This window comes from Plectropomus leopardus, chromosome 14 (genome assembly GCF_026936395.1).
Source record: "Plectropomus leopardus strain MGB_pleo_1.0 chromosome 14, ASM2693639v1, whole genome shotgun sequence".
Classification (NCBI taxonomy): Eukaryota; Metazoa; Chordata; class Actinopteri; order Perciformes; family Serranidae; genus Plectropomus; species Plectropomus leopardus.
In genome coordinates, this window is record NC_142189.1 from 23,845,103 (window position 1) to 23,857,653 (window position 12,551).

A 12,551-nucleotide genomic window follows, 5' to 3' on the forward strand; every position below is an offset into this window, starting at 1 on the left:
ATACAACGCACATTCACCTCAGATAACTCATAAAGATGCACACCTTTGTCCTGACCTAATAACGTTTCCAGATGGCTGAGGCATTCATGTCACTCTGGCCATCGTCACTGACAAAGGAGACCTTCAGAGAGAACTCTCCCCCAGCCAGTCACAGAACTGTATCTGTTAATCTTCATCCCTATGAGCCGTTGCTCATCTTATTATGACTTTCTGTTAATGCACGGTGGAGGCCTGTGTGACTGTCTGGCTATAATGGGCCTGTGTTTGATTAATCATGTCGATCCATTGTGTTTCACATCTAAGGCCGCTGTGTTAGGACTCATCAATGGAGACCAGAGTCCTTTGAAAAGGAGATTGGTTACAGACTCAGCTCGTCTGAATACACAAGCCCAGTAGGCTTTGATGGCAGTCATGTTGTGTTGAACAAACCACGCTACAACTGATGATGTCACCAGGTATTTTTGCAGCTATCCTGTCTCTCCACGGTGTGAGGATGACTTGTTGCTTTATCATTTATATTCTGTGAAGCCCCAACAATCTGTCCGAACATAGTTTAGGGGTCAACATTGACTTTGGTGTAGGTGCTGGTCTTGTGATTTGTCGTGGAGCAGAAATCGATTTTTAGTGTCCCCCAGAGGAATGGTGGGCTGCCAAGGACTTGAGAAAATGGGTGACTACTTCCTCCAGTCAGCTCATAAATAACCTGCTCATGCCAGCCAGCAGACATCAGATTTTGTCTGCCGCTGTGGCAAACCTGTGTGAAATCACTGATGGGCAGTGATGATGTCACAGGTTAGGAGTGATGTCACAGCCATAACTTCCCATCCCGCTGTCTGAATGCCAGATGGACGGTAGAGAGGTGTGGAGGTTGGAGCTTAGAAAGCTCTTGCTGTGGGGAAACTCACCCCTCAGGAGGTGTCATTAACCTGGGCTTACTGTTTGACCCGACTCCTTTGGGGCTTCGGTGCTCCAGCTTCCTGGCCCCGCTCCTAATTAGGCTACTTGTTAAAACTCTTGTGGAACCAGCTATTCCTCCAGAGCATCTGATCTTGTGTATGTCTATGCACACCGGGAAAATGGACACACAAACACCTCCACTCATCATAATGCATCTGTGACACATTCAGACGTTTTTCTGTCCTGCTGCTGTGTCTACAGCAAAAAGCTGTTTAATGAGACACCAAGGTTTGAGTAGCTGCTGTATAAAATGGGATTGGGACACACACACACACACACACACACACACACACACACACACACAAACACACAAACACCATACAGTCACCCCACTGGCTAGTTTCTGTCACACACGCTCTCACTTTATCCAGCTCAATCTGTTGTTCCTTCCCACCCTGCCATTATTCCAGCAGCCAGCTTTATTGCCACATTCACTCTCTCTGTCTCTATCTTTCTTTTTTGCTGAGTCTCGCCGTCTAAATGTCTCTGTCTTCCTCCCCGTTTTCCCATAATCACCTCACACCTCAGAGGGCCTCTGCTGAGACGAGCTTCACACCTCAGCCCTTACTGTGACAACAGGTACCGCTGGCACTCACCGCCCGGCCTCTCTCCAATCAACACCTGCTCGGCTTTATCCCTCTTTCTTCCTTTTTTTCACCCCCCCTTCCTCCCTTACATCTCCTCCTTCTTTCTCCATAGTTTTATCCCTTCTTTTAGTGTCTCAGCCAATCCCTTGTCACCATATATACCCTTTTTATATTTCACAGCCTCTCTGCCATTTTTCTGCCTCTTATCTCCTTTTCCATAATGAGTAACACTTCCATCCATATGCAGTCCAATCCATTTCTCCATACCAATGCGTGGAGATGTCACTGTGATCCCTTGTTGATTTAAACATGGTCATGTGACACCAGTCTGCTTTCATTACCCCCTATGGTAGCCAGAGTAATGACTGGCAACAACAGGCTGTATGCAAGTCATTTAAAGGCATGTTGCGCCTATGTTTGCCCCCAATGACTTTTCAAATGTAACACTTTTTCCTTTTTAGTTCATCACCTAAACAGGCAACTTAACCCCTAAATGTAATTACATGGATGGACAATAATTGCATGATATAAAGTAGCACTGTGATGAGTGTGTGAGTGGTATGAGGATGTGAGGCGCTATGCCTTTCAACAAAATAAAATAATGACCACATCTGCTTTTTTAGTCTGCTTGCACGGGCACCCCGGCACAACCAAGCCCCCCCCGCACACACACTCAATCCCTTCCTCTTAACAGGCCAATTATATGACTGCTGGGAGTCAATGGCGCTGTGAGCTACTCCTGAGCTCCTCTCCTCGCCAAGGTCAAGCTGATTGGCCCAGGTTAATGGGCAGATGTGGGGCGAAGAGAGGAGGGGGTCAAGCACCTAGAGGCACCCTCCACCTCATCTCTAAACTGTCCCTCTTCACTACAAGAGCCCCTTTTACTACCAGCGCTTCTACAAACAGGATTAACCTTGGCTGCTGCTGCAGAAGCCCGAAGTGCGTAGGAGTGTTTTTTCCTCCATGCATGGCAAAGATTTTATTTCCGTGTTATGGCCCTGACACACCGAGCAGACGGTCAGCCACTGGTCAATGTCAGGTCGTCACTGAGCATCTGTCACCTAAGTTTTTGTGGTGTGTCCCCTAACACTGGCACAAGTCGACTCTTGGCAGCTTTTTTTAGTCAATTCAGCATGTCGAATCGGCTAAGGTGCTAATTTTTCAAGTGGTCCTTTTTTTTTTCTTGCAGATAAATGAGATAATGCACAACATTAGTTCCCCACTTCCAACTCTTATGTCCTGACAAATTTTGAAACTAAACCTGCATAATCCAACCCCTACTAGCTAAACTTTTTTAAAGATCTCTGGCCATTTCTGGGACCTACAATTCTGAATATTGTTCTCTGAGACATTGTACTTCTTTTACTGGATCTCAGTGCAGCCATTGGCACTATTGATCATTGAATATTCCTAGACTGACTGGAAAATTCGATTTGGCACCTCTGCCTGGCACTCAAATAGATAATGTGTTACTTATCTAAAAGAACACAATGCATTTTCTTTGATCATACTCATCAAAATGTGCAAATCTGAAAAACATGGAGTACCTCAGGTCTCTGTTCTTGGCCCTCTGCTCATTTACATGTATTTCACCCAGTTGCCAAATTATATGCAGTCATGGAATTCATTTCCACTGCTATGCTGATGACACTCACCTGTGTGTACCTGTGAAGGTAGAAGATCAATCCCAAATTATTCAATGAGAGCCCTGTTTGTCTGCTGTGACAAAATTACTGTCATGTAATTTCCTTACTCACAAACTCTAATTAAATAGAGATGATGGTCATTAGCCCCTCTGGACATAAACACCAATTTGATCTGGTGACAGTTACACTGAACAACTATGTGATTTTGCTTTTGATCAGCTCATTGAAGAAATCACAAGACCGCCTTTTTTTACATATGAAATATGGCTCAAATTATTTTTTTTCTTTTTTTGTCAATTAATGTCATATTTTGTTGAGTTAAAAAAAAACAAATCAGTAGGCTGCAGGACCGTGTGACTCTGTTAAGGCCTTTAAATTAAACTTTTGCCTTAATTTTCAGTTAGTTGCTTCTTCTTCAATTATGACAGGCCTTGTATGCTACTCTCCTTCCAGTGGGTCTGTTTCGGTCTCAATTACTCTATTAAGTCTACTGTTTATCCATGTTTGTCCTGTCTATGAGGATACTGTATTCGAAGGATAGAGGATGTAGTATGCTGAACAAAATTTGAATCCCTTGAGGCAAATTTGTGAGTTGTGATATAGTATAAATAAATTTGAATTGACTTCAGCATGAAAACTTCCTCATTAAGCAGAGAGATTTCCGTCTCGGGCGCTAAACATGATAGGGACATCTTTGTCAAAAGGGGAGGGGGCAGGCACCCTCCCTGCACGCATCATCTGACTTCTGTGCCTTAGAAGTGGATAGAAATGGAGCTTAAGTAGTGAAATGTCAGTATGGGGCGTCTTAAGACCCTGTTCTAATGCTCCTCTGCCTAATCTGGACCTTCACCTCCTGCCCTGCCTTATCAACAGATTAACTCTGTGTGTGTGTGTGTGTGTGTGTGTGTGTGTGTGTGTGTGTGTGTGTGTGTGTGTGTGAGAGAGAGAGAGAGAGAGAGAGTGTGTCCCGATCTATCTATCTTTCTCATTCATTTCTGTTCAGTTTTGCAATTACTGCAAAATGAAAGTTAAGACTATAAGACGTTATAGAACTTCCATTGTATTGTACAAATTGTTCATCACAAGTCTTAGATTTTAGCTTCACAAGGGCAGGTGGCCTGAACCCACTCTGGTCTTGACCAGTCTCTCAGTCCCTGCAACTGACAGCCATCCCTACAGCAACCAATGCAATTCGCTGTTGGCATTGTATTCCTGAGGTGTTGAGCGTTATCTTGTTTCCACCAGATGTAGCACTGGTGTTCACTTGGCATTTAGACCAAATTGTTTTTTCTCCCCTCACACTCTCAATATCCCTGAACTTCCATTTGGCAAACTCCAGATGGGATGTCACACAGTGGTCACTGGGTTCACCATCTCCTGACCAAGACCTCTGTGACATTTACTGAGACTGACCACATGGCCATCTCTGGAGAGAATATTGATGCTTCAAAGCATGTTGCATTTCACAGTGATGGTCCGTACATGACTCCAGGGGGAACCTTTGGCTTAAACTTTTACTTACATTAACAGTGGAGACCACTTATAGTGTTCACAGTTACAGTGATCCAAAAAACAGACTCATCCCTTACCAAAAGGTTCAATGTCAATCAAGTATGCTGCTTACAGTGTTCATTTTGGGTCTTCTCTATACATGACAGGGAAAAAAAAACATTTAAAACTACAAAAACAATTGTTTTAATAATCTGTAGAATATTAATTATTAATGTTATAAATTTTTTAATATTTTTATTTCCCATGTTAGGCTACTTGACTAGCATAAAGCGTCTTCTTCCAGCTGGCTAACTGATGTTGCTGCTGCGTTGAAATCTTGACAAGAAAAAGAAAGTCAGTTTCTCTCAATAAAAATGTTATCACCTCAAAGCTTATGAGACAGAAAAGTAATGCACACAGGGAAAGCACCTGTGGTTGCCGACCTCATGACATGGATTAATAATGCCTGATCAGGTAATGAAACAGCTGTGTAGTATTTTCAAAAAGTCAGTAACATATGGGAAATAATAATAATAATAATGCCATGATATGCAGATCAAAAACAGAAACTGTATGCTCAGAAGTCAATAACACAACAAAGAGCCAAACAATCCTACCAAACATAAGCAAGGCTAAATTAAGGGTTGGTTATAAAAAAGTTGAAACAAGATGACAAAAACGCAAAATGCAGGACAAAAAAAATGTTAATATAAATTACCGCAAATAAAAAAAGACCAAAAACTAAAAAAGTCATAAAAACAATAAAGGGATACAACAACAAAATTAAAGGAAATAAAAAATAAAATAGTGAAACTGTCAGTGTCAATACTTTATATACATGTAAGAAATATATAAATGGCAATTTCTTGGTGATCTACATAAGAAAAGCTGATAATAGTAATGATCCGCTTTTAGTGATCAATTTGACTTGGACAGACATGATCACTATAAGCGTTTTCCACTTTAATATCTTTCCCAGAATCTGTATTGTAACACAGTTCTGTCTCATATGACTGCCTGAAGCTCTTTGAATTTCATGGCTTGGTGTTCAGTGTAATGTTTAAAGGAATCATGATGTGGTTCTGTAGCAAATTAAGTTTTTTCTTTAAAACTATATTGCCTTATCAGTATAGTTTTGCTGTTCAGTTATGTATCCTTTACTAGCACCTACAAGCATGCGTTGGAAGCGATAAACATTGTTGCTGATTTTTGATACTTGCTCTGTTGATTGACATTTGCTGGTGGTTGTGCATTAAAAGTGTTGAGAAAAAACTGAATACAAACGGTGTGCATTCAGATTACCTCTAAATTGAGGATTACTTCCTGAAGCCATGGGGGTCCCTGCTGGCTGTGTGTGTTTTAAAGGCTGTGTGTGTTCAGTGTGATGTTCAGAGTGTGTCAGAGGCCAGTGGTGGCGTGAGGCCTTTTGTCAGCAGGGGGACTGAGCAACACAAAGACGGAGGCTAGATGGTCAGGATGCTGCTCTCCAGAGAGACACCAGTTCAGAGGTCAACATAGACTCTTTTCGGGAACAGTGTGTGTGTGGTGGGGGGGTGGAGGGTGTCAGTGTGTGTTGTGCCTACTTATGCACAAATGCCTGTGTGCGAGCATGTGTACGTGTCCGCATGCGCTGGGTGGGGTTTCAAAATGGATCCCAGTGGACAGGCATTTTCAGGACAGGTCCCTGTGGACAAAAAGGGAGAAAAAGGGGAGAGAAATGATGATGAGGGTTGGTGGCGGTTGGCCGATGGGGTCCAGCAGGGATGGAGCAGCCTGCTAATGAAGAGCCATCTGAGGCCTCCATTCACCTTGAACATGGGCCACTGCAGCTGCCCTGACCTTGGCTTTGATCCACAAAGATGCTTGACCCCAACCATTCCCCCAAGAGCAACCCCCTTGCCATCTGGACAGCACACATGCATATGTATACATACGTGCACACACCCACAGATACATATGCATGTACACGTAGGCTGACTCAGATACACATGCACATGTATTTTCACAGGTTTCTTGTTGTCGGACTCTGTCTCTGGTGGTGTTTGTGCAAGCATTTATTTTCTTCTTTAGGCATGTATGCTGCATTTTGTGTGTTCATGCATACTTGACTAGTTTTCGATACACACCTACACTCAGGTACCACATGCAAGTCACTTCCTTTGTCATCAAGAAAAAGAGGGCAAGCAGAGGACAGGGTGTTAGAAGATGCACTAAAACACATTATCCAGAATGTGTTGTAGTTAATAGATTGGATTCGAGCTCTTCTTGTTATAACTAATACTCTCTCCCCATCCTCATAACGCCATAACCACAACCGCCATGCCTGTAGACATCAGTCGCCTAACTAAAGTTGTTTCACATTAACTCAAAACTGGAAGATTTTTTTTTGTCATTACTGTCCCAATGGTAGCCACGCTCCGTAGGCATTGCATTGGTTTCCCTCTCCTCTCCTTAATAGGAATGCAGCGGCTTGGAACGCAGGGGTTCCTTGGAAATTCCCAAAGTGGCGCAACACACTCTCCTCCCACACACCGGCTTGTCTTGCTTGTCCGCGCAGTTCGGCTGTAAATGACAGTTATGTCACGGGTGACTTGAGTTGCAGTCCATCTGTGGAAATGTAGACCTGTCTACATTTTGTTTTTTATGTATTTCATCCCTTGCTGTATGAGAATTTTTTATAGCACACAGTATTGTGGGGCTTTGTGCGAATACAATAATATTGTCAAACAGAGAGGCTATCCTAACAAAGGTTTCCTGTGGATCCTTAAAAGGTTTTAAAGGGCATTTAATTAATTAATCTAAATAATGACACCTTAAAATTTGCATTAAAATGTCTCAAATCAATCTTTTAAAAATCTTGAAATTTCTCAGATATGGGAAAAAGGTTTTATGAATCTTTTTTTCTGATGTTGCATTGTAAAGTTGCATTTTTTTAAATATAAAAATTTACCAAATTCCTCTCTTACTCATGAGCGTCACCAAAAAAGTTATGTTTTATGTCGCAGTAAATATTTGGGCAAAATAGACTAACCCTAACCACACCACCTTGCCACACTGTATAAAGAAGCAGGTCATGACAGCTACCTTGCTGAACTGCTGCAGTTTGCATGCATTTGGTGTTCACACAGATAGCATTGTTGCTTCGGCGCTGCAGAGTAGCCTGTTGCTATGACTAATGTATTTACACAATTAAAGCTAGTACTCCACTTATCAATGAAGCGCTGCATGTCAGTGTATTGTCAACAACATGGTCATGCAAATATTTCACAATAGAGAGCCTCGTGTTAACAACTGAAGGGATTCTGTCGATGGAAACTTTGTCAGAGGGCTCTTATTTTGAAACAGAAATAAGAAAGGTCGAGTAGACCAGATATATTTGTATTTCCTTATGTCTGTGACAGATGGAAACATTGAAACTGTAGTGGAAAGTCACCGATTTTTACAATGTGACGTGTGTGGTAATCATTAAAAATAGACAGAGTTGTTTTTTTTTTTTATCTTTTTTTATGGTTGTACTGACTTTATGCCACCTTTCACTCCAGTTTCTACATCTGTCACAGACATGACAAATATAAATATTTACACTTAAACTGAACCTTTCCTATGTCCATTTCACAATCCCTTCCGTTGTTAACATAAGGCTTTTATTGTGAAATATTTGCATGATCGTGTTGTTGATAATGCAGGAGCTTGCTCGGCTGCACAAATAAGTGGAGTATCAACTTTTGATTGTAGAAATAGAGTAGCTACAGCAGCAGGCAGCTGTGCAGCAACAACGCTGTCACCCAGGATTTCCACTGCTTGCATGTGAGTTGCGTTACAGTTCCGCTGTGGTTTTGCTTCGTGCTCCCCCATCCATCAATTCTCACCGGTTGCGTTTTGAGTCCGGCATGGCGCACCACTGCTGGATCAGCTGGAGGGGCGAGACCGAGGAGATCCCATGGTAATTACAGAATCACACGCATTTTGTCAGTCCAGAAAAAGTGATCCGGATTAGTGGAGCTGAGACAGAGTTGATCTGCAACGCTGCGAGGCCAGTGGAAATTAACACATAGACTAAAGTGTAATCTATTTGCTCTGTCTGACGTGACGGATCGGAGCTGGACACTGATCTGGTGGAAATTAGAGGTCAGTGTGAACATTGCAGGTGTGCGAACCGCAGCAGTTCAGCGAGTTAGCCATCCCATGTTGTTCACGCATGCAGTGTGTCCTGGACGTTATTGATCTTTCTTTTCAGTTGTGGTTGTTTTAGGCTTAGTTCTTAATTAGATTAAAAACATCTTAAATTTTACTTTCCTCAAGCTGTAGGAACCCTATAACATAACATTTTCATCAAGTTTAACATTTTGTGAGCCATTTTTCCAGAGAAGTTTGTCATGCAGTTTAGCCAGGCGCTCATCAGCAATAGATGCAACTTTTTTTTTTTCCAAATGTAGGTCAGTGTCAGCGGGTTTGGTGTCCATGACATGGACATAATCTTTGCGTCACTGTTCTGGACATGTCCCTTGATTAAGTTACTGCATGGAGGCAGGCACATCTGTGCATATGCAGGGGAACAAGCTGTGCCCATGGCTTAGTAATTAGAGACAAACAGAAAGGTGAGGGAGTGCGAGAGAAATAGGCGGCAAGATTACCCCTCACTGTGCATCAGGTCTGATATCTGTGCTGCAATTTTTTTACCCACAGATAGCATCGTACATTTACTTAAGTGAGCTGATTACAGCTCTTGCTTTCACTCATCTCCAAAATACCTTTTATTAGTCTCCCTCCCTCATCGCCTGTCTTTCTCCCTGGCAGCCTGTCATATTTTTTCCCTCATCTCTTGATAATTCTACACGATCTGCCTTCATTTTATTCTTTGAAGTTTTTTTCTCACCCACTATAATCCATTTGTCTAACTTGGATAGAGGGCAGCGGAAGGAAGTAGTGGAGGAGAGGCGTGTGTCAGAGTCAGAGAGAGCGTCTGCTCCAGCTGGAGTCAATATTTGCTTTAGGAATCTCAATAACAGGCCTCCAGTCATCTGCATCTCTGATAATGGACAGCCATATGGCTCTGTTGACCCACGCTGTGCCGAGGTTCTCTTATTCTCCCCTCGTTCTCCCCTTGTCTTTCATTTGTTAGCCTCCTAACTTTTTCTCATTTCTTTTCATTAAGTCCTTCCTTCTATGATATTTTGTCTTCCACTTATCACCTATCTGGGCACATTTTGTTCTTTTACAAACATCCTTTCTCTCTGTCTGTCATCCATAAAAGCCTGGATATGACCCACCACACAGAGCTGTGACCCAAGTTACCATGGCAGCAGAGACTGGGATGCCCACTCTTTTGCAGCAAGTGACAGAAAACAGTGACGTTGCATGTCTGGCTATGACTGGAAGACAGATATAGAGCTCAAGAGGAAAGTGCTTTTACGTGCTTAAAGTCATGCTGCTCTGCATCTCCAAAATGGAGATCCTGGCCCCTGTCTTTCCATTCCTCTTTTCCTACTTAAGGTAGGAAATATGAGCTTTTATTTTAATGGATTTCTTGGTGTACTGTCTCGTCAAGCGTCCAAATGTTGCATATTTATCCAAAAATCTCATTTTGTAACAAAAAATTCCCCAAAACTGAGCAGAGCAGACTTCCCCAATATTGTACACAGAGAAAGTCTATTTTTTAGTATTTCTGTTTTCTTCTGTTTGTGTCAACCTTCCTTCATTAGTTATTTTCTCCAACTTTAATGTTCAGTGGTTAAATTAAGCTATTGATGCCGATTTGCGGTTTAACCCCTTAAAACCTGATTTAAAATTTTTCTTGTGCTGCGTCCAGACGCCTTTCACAAGCTATTCAACCCTTTGTAATGTGAGCATATTTGTTGATTATTTTGTTTAAACATGGGGGAAACAGGCAATGACCAACTTAGTAAGAATTGTCCCACAAATTGCAAGAAATTGGTAAGAGGTGATGAAAAACATGAAATGAAAATTAGTTTTTAAAAATGCAGAACTATTAGAATATTATTAAAATCTAGGAAAAAATATCCAAAAAACTAGAAATGTTAGGAAGAGTAATATTCTCACATCTATTTTCCTTATTAAACAGAGAAATACAACTGCAAACCTTTTGAATTCAAGTTTCTCTCAGTCACAGAAGACTGACATGGGTTTATTGCCTCCTTAACTCATCATAAAACACACTACATTCAAACGCAACAGAAACAAAGTAAAACCCAGCCAAAGCATCTTTTTTACTCTTGCTAGTACTTGTTAGTAAGTTAACAGTTCCAATAATCACGAGCTTTGGTCTGCTCAGAATAATTCCTTTAACTTGACTAAGTTTGATGTAAAAACAAAATGCCATCCCCACGGTCTCCATCTGCCTGCTGTTTACAGTCCTGTTACTTATCCATCTTCGTGTCTTTCAGGTCTGCTGCCTGCTCCACCAGTAGAGCTGTGCACTACATACATTGAGTTCAAAGGAACACCTGTATTTATGACAGTATTAAAAAACATACCTTTCTTAATCCCCAAATACACCATGATATCACCCAAGCCTGTTCTTCCAGAAAGCCAGCATGCTATCTAATGTCACACTGGGGCGGCATGACACCTGTGTTGTTTGGTTCTGTTTTTAAAAAGCCAAGCCGGCGTAATAAAGGGTCTTCATCATGGCTGTATTGCACATTCTCTGTGTAAAATAAGGCTTATAATTATTTGGTTCATAGGGCGTGTGGAACCAAACATCACTGCCATTTGCTTGAGTATACAAACCTATCCCCATGTTACGTATCCTTTGTCTCAGCCTGCCCTCTGTCCGTCTCTGTGTGTCCCCGTGAGCAGCTTGGCCATCCTACCCTCTGGTGCCTTCCGGCTCAGGTGCCCGTCACCCCCGCTTTGCCACGCTTCCCTCAAAGCCATTGGTCATGGCTGCCTTGGCCCCTGCTGTGGCGGCATGTGCCCACAGCAGGCCCCCTGCCCAGTCACTGTCTCGTCCTATCTATCTAACCCAGACCAGAGCCTCTCGGCCCAGTCCAGCCTATCTCCGCTCAGCCTGGTTCAGCCTTGGCGTCAGCAACAGCCCAGTGCCACTCCACCCTGGCAGTTGTAATGAGATGAGGGGGAGGGGGCCTCCGTGTTGAGCGACTAGAGATCTGTGTGTGACAGAGAGAGAGTGAGAATGCATCTGTTTGTCAAGCAATTTGTAAGGTGTCGTCTATCAAGGAAACGCGGCCACAACAGACAGCCGTGAGAATAATCAGACTCATTGTCAAACATGCACGCACGCACGCACACACACACACACACACACACACACACACACACACACACACACACACACACACAGAGTTAAATCTCACAAGTGCTTACTATCATTATGCCATCAGATAGACCTTTTCACTCCAACAGTTTCCTAACACCATATTTTATCCAGCACTTGCCTCCATTCCACAACAGACTTAGCACGATATATCTATGATAATGGTATGATAATGGCCATCAGAATGTTTTCCACTCTCACCCGGCAGCCATTTTGCAGGCTTATTTATTTATTTATTAATTTGAGCTTTTCCCATTTCAAATCCGGCCATCCATCCTGCATGCTGGCTGCCCAGGCTCCAGTCACTGCTTGTCACTCTGAATTTCAAATGGCTCCAATTTTCCCCCTGATGGCACGGAGAAGTGGCAGGCAGCACATCGGGGAGGGTGGTCCTAGACATGCTGCCTGCAGCAGGGGTTCTATTAGAGAGAAGAGAGGGACGAGAGGGGGAGGAGAGGTTGTGGAGCATCACGCCAGTAGTGATGTATTCTTTCTTTCTTTTTTTATGATTATTTTGGAGACTGCTTTCTCATTTGGGGCTGTGTGGCATGGCTGATTGTTCCATCTTTGCTT

The 12,551-nt window shown here is 42.7% G+C and overlaps 1 protein-coding gene across 6 annotated transcripts in view; it reads left to right on the forward strand.

Annotated features, from left to right (window-relative positions):
• ralgapa2 (Ral GTPase activating protein catalytic subunit alpha 2) overlaps window positions 1-12,551 on the forward strand; it is a 119,221-nt gene that overhangs the window by 95,281 nt on the left and 11,389 nt on the right. The gene's annotated exons all lie outside the window — the stretch shown is intronic.